Raw genomic sequence first — 5,000 nt, forward strand, 5'->3', positions numbered from 1 at the left:
AGAGTTCTGCCAACCCACGGAGTACTCCATACTGCTGTTGCGGCAAAGCACAGTTAAGTGCCCAAAGTCACTTTCTTTGCCTCCTTGTCAGTTGAGAAACACACGGGAATACGAGGACTAAAACGAATATGTGCCAACGCATAGTCAGAGCTGAGGAACTTTGTTATCTTTAGATTTCTTTAGATCGGTGCACGATCCACACGAAATACATAGATTAGTCACAACTTAGTCGCGCAGTACACAGATTAGGCAAATAGAAAGAGAGGAAACTCCTTTCCTCGCCTTAATCAGGTTTCTCAGACATGCAGCTGAAAACCTAGTTATCTCAAGAGGTGCATAGAATACAAGCAATGCAGGTAGACTTAGCACTACCTCGCTCAACTGCGCACGCGCGAACCGACGGGCACCTGATGAAACAAGTAACTGACGCCTACACCTCCGCGCCTCCCTTGCATCGTCGTCTTATCAGCTTATCGCCCGTTGTTACCGTCGATCACGTGACTAATGTAATCAGTGTGTGTCAGACACCTGCCTTTTGCACTGCAGGAGAACAGGAAACCTGTGCTTATGCTGTGATTAATTCCTCCTCACTTACTTGAATAACATTATCTCTTAATAGCTAGGAAGGAATTATAGTTAACTTCCTGCAAGGAAGGATTTAATTGAAATTTGTTCAGGAGAACAGGAAACCTGTGCTTATGCTGTGATTAATTCCTCCTCACTTACTTGAATAACATTATCTCTTAATAGCTAGGAAGGAATTATAGTTAACTTCCTGCAAGGAAGGATTTAATTGAAATTTGTTCAGTTCTCGTGCAGTTCGTATTCATTGTGGAAACATTCTCAGTTCTGTAACTGCCACTACATTTTGAAATTCTGACAGCCTGAAATAAGCCCACTCCATTTATTCATATTTATTTATTTGTTTTGTTCTGTTCTATTCCATTCTTTTATTTGACAAATTCTTTGAAATGATTGTGGGATTCCTCTTGAATTCCTGACGTCCAATACAAACTCCCCTCCGAGTCTCCGAGTTTCTTACAGAAAAACAAGTGGAAATTATTTGTATTTCTGATATTTGAAATCAGGTTTCATTAGTTCGTCGCTGCCATTTCACTAATATCATTATTTTCAACAAGGTCTAAGCACCAAATGGAAACAGTATATTTCAAGTTATGAAAAACTGGACATTAAAAGTCAATATATTATTGCTGATGATCACACCAAAATTATTTCTAGCTTTTCGCTTTGGTGAGAGTTGTTTCCAAATTATTTATACTCATCATATTTTCAACGCACACTATTGCATGACTGAACTTGTTTGGGTTAAATCATCCAAATGTATATGTATATATATATATATATATATGTATATATATATATATATATGTATATATATATCTATATATATATATATAGATAGATAGATAGATAGACTTTATTTGGCAATGAATCAATGTACATGAAGTGCAAATAATGACAAGAACACATAGTTCGGAATAATAAATGCAAACTGCCGAGGATAACACAAAAAAGCATGTACGCTTATTTCCATTGTGATCCTCATCAGATTGTTATTCTACACTAAGTCACACAGACAACATACATATGGGGTTAAGGGGACCAGAGACAATCATGAGTAATATCAGTCAGTTCACATATGACACATAAACATTGTTATAGTTTTGCTAATATTACTAAAATGTTTGTACACATAAGAATATTGAGACCAAAAATTTGAGCACCATCACAAAAAGGAACATTGCATTAAGCAAAGGAACAACAAAATAATGTTAAACTGTAGCAAAACAGTATGAGTGAGTACTATATCAGAGTTGTACCATTAATGATATACTGCATTATTCTACAGCTGTATCAACATGTATGAGTGAGTACTATATCAGAGTAGTACCATTAATGATATACTACAATATTCTACATCTGTAACAACATGTAGTTATTGTGAATGCTACACTGCAGCTCGGGTCACCTATTAATTAAATCTAACATTTAACCTGAATCTCATGACGGAGTGGGCAATTAGTATGAGCACTAGGGAGTAGTACATTATAACCTGAAGCACCAGAGGTAGGGTACGGGGACCAGTACTCGAATGAGTAAAACAACAAGGAGAACGAAGAAAAAGGTCAGATCATAACTGTTCTCGGACCCTATATATATATATATATATGTATATATATATATATATATATATATAATTTTTTTTTTTTTTTTTTTTTTTTTTTTTTTTTTTTTTTTTTTTTTTTTTTTTTTTTTTTTTTTTTTTAGCTACGTTACAGTTGATTGTTCTCTCTGGGTTGATTCCCTGGAGTTGGTCGAAGGGTTGTGAAGAAATCCTACTGGTTGTCCCTAAGACCCCAGATAGTGAAATCGGTTATGCTCAACCAAAGTTATCGCAAGCATATCTCATGCATGATATAAATTGTAGTCTTGTGTTTGCATATCTAATAATGTATTAAGGTATTTTGTATGAAAAGACATCCAGTACAAAGAGTCTCTGAGTCTCTGTATGTCATCTCCAAGGGTCTTCAGTTATGCAGGTTTTGTGTATCTTATCGTGAGCCTATTAGTGAGATTTCAGGCGACTCAACAGTTTCGTTGTCATGTCCTTGTTGGTCAATGGAACGTATTCGCGTTTTCTTTTTCTGCAAGAGGGCTTCTATTTGGAGTAACATAACATAACATAACATAACATAAGAATGAAGGAGACTGCAAGAGACCATAAGGCCTACACTAGACAGCTCCGTTTCCATCACCACCTGTCATCCCCATCCATAAAGTTGTCTAATCGTTTTTTAAAACAACTGATAGTTTCAGCGCTTACTACATGGTTACTAGGCAGTATGACTACTGCCGGACGTTTTCTTCCTGCAGTGCACAAAACCCGAGTAGGAGCTTAGACAAAGGTTCCTTGAGCATTCCTGGTCTCCTTTTATGTGCTTGGCAGCAGCAATCATATACGAAAACATAACAAGAATAGTGAGTGAAGATAATCAACAGAAAACGAAGCAAAACTAAAATGTAAGGATGAGTAGAAGGATGAGGGAATGAGAGAATATAGGTCACCGCAAAAAGGGGATGTGCCTGTGTTGTTTACTAGGAAAAGGGGGGACTGAGCATATGTATGAACACAGAGGTTAATTAAGTGTACGATTTATGTAATCATAAAAAAGGGGGGACAAAAATTGGTCATTGTAGGTGCCTATGGACTGCAGGATCAGGAGGAAGACGAGAGAGGCCATTTTCAATAGAAGGGAATGCACTGTGTCTTTGATCTCAAACTAAGGTCAATCTCAAAGCTATTTTTGATGCGTTGTAGCGTCAGGTCAAACTCACGATACTGCTGCGGGTTCGACAGGAAACCCAGATGTGTCGTTTTTCTTCTTCTAATTTGTTTCTTCCTCTTCTTCTTCTTCCTCTTCCTGTTCTTCAGTTTAAAAAAAGAAATGAAGTTCCTGGAGTTAACCCATATTAAGATCCTTACCGGGCATCAACCAGGAGACTGCCACAGCGGAATCGAGATTCTTTTTAACCATTATTATCAAAGGGGGACGGAGAGGGGGGGTCGCCGATTAAATGAAGCGGCCTTGCTGTGGATGTACTGAGTCTTGCGACACTGCTTCTGACCCAGGGCGGTGGGCAGGGTTCAGGGATGACCCGTCATCCAGGAGGTGCTCAGATGAGAGGAAGGGTGGGAGGGGTGTGGAGTGTATTTAGGGATGAAATGGGTGGGAGTGTTTTTATGCCTTTCCCTTTGTGGCTACCTCCCTTGGAAGGGGGAAAAAGCCTTGGTATATGTATGTATGTATCAATTATTCTCGCATTTGTTGATTTCTTACATCATATTCTTCTGACTTATGATTTACTTTCGTCGTCCCCTCGTGACCCAAATAATATTTGAATATGTATTATGTAATCATCAAAAAACAGTGTAATATAAGGATTATGACTATTGTAGGTTACTTATTTTGTTGTGGCCCATTACAATACCCCCCCCCCAACCGTCCCATTCAAGAAGGCGTATGTCTCCCACAGTAGTATATGAACAGAAGGGTGGACACATGATCTCCCTCAAACCCAGCTGAGAACAATAGTAAAGTGCCGGAAAATATGTCAACAGAGGCAGTATCTGTCAAGCCCCAGCTGGGGAAGGGTCAATTCAACAACCTCATAAATTTATCTAGTGACAGACGGAAAATCAACATTAAATTCATACTCTGTCTCCCTTTCTTTATATATATATATATATATATATCTATATCTATATATATATATATAATATATATATATATATATATATATATATATGTGTGTGTGAGCGGTAAAAGTAAAGTGATGAGATGTACAGGGGGAGAAAGTGGCAGCAGACTGGAAGTGAGTATTAAGGGAGAGAGACTGGAGGAAGTGGATACTTTTAGATACTTGGGTGCGATTGTGGCAGGAAAGGGAGGAGTGGGGGTGGAAGTAGGAGGTAGATTGAGAGAAGCGAGTGAATGCCTTGGGGGAATTAAAAAGTGTAATGAGAAATAGACATTTGAGAATGGATGCTAAGAGGAGATTGTATGAAGGAGTGATTGTGCCGACACTCACACACTGTACAGGGCAGAAACATGGAACATAAGAGAGGAAGAGAGGAGTGTCATGTTCACTCCTTCCACCTCTGCCTTCCACACCTCTTTCACTAATCTTTCTTCACTCATTCTTTCCATGTGTCCAAACCATCCCAATACTCTTTCATCAACCCTATCTCCCAACTCCCTTTCCACCCCCGTTCTCCTCCTTACTTCCTCATTTCTCACTCTATCTAGCCTATTAACCCCTATCATACTTCTCAGACATTTCATCTCAAACACATTCAAACTCCTTCTCTCTTCCTCTCTTATGTTCCATGTTTCTGCCCCGTACAGTGCTGTCGGCACAATCACTCCTTCATACAATCAGGCTGCGGGGATGTATGAAGCTCAATTGTTTCACGATGC

General features: G+C 38.7%; 1 protein-coding gene across 1 annotated transcript in view; it reads right to left on the minus strand.

Moving 5' to 3' along the window:
• LOC143036838 (uncharacterized) overlaps window positions 1-406 on the minus strand; it is an 80,228-nt gene extending 79,822 nt beyond the window's left edge. The window contains exon 1 of the mRNA XM_076204652.1: window positions 1-406. This exon is cut by the window's left edge and continues 380 nt beyond it. The gene's annotated coding sequence lies outside the window, so the exon portion shown is untranslated.
• Window positions 407-5,000: the final 4,594 nt, after the last annotated feature.

Source organism: Oratosquilla oratoria, chromosome 21, assembly GCF_046742065.1.
Source record: "Oratosquilla oratoria isolate Oo_2021 chromosome 21, ASM4674206v1, whole genome shotgun sequence".
Lineage (NCBI taxonomy): Eukaryota > Metazoa > Arthropoda > Malacostraca > Stomatopoda > Squillidae > Oratosquilla > Oratosquilla oratoria.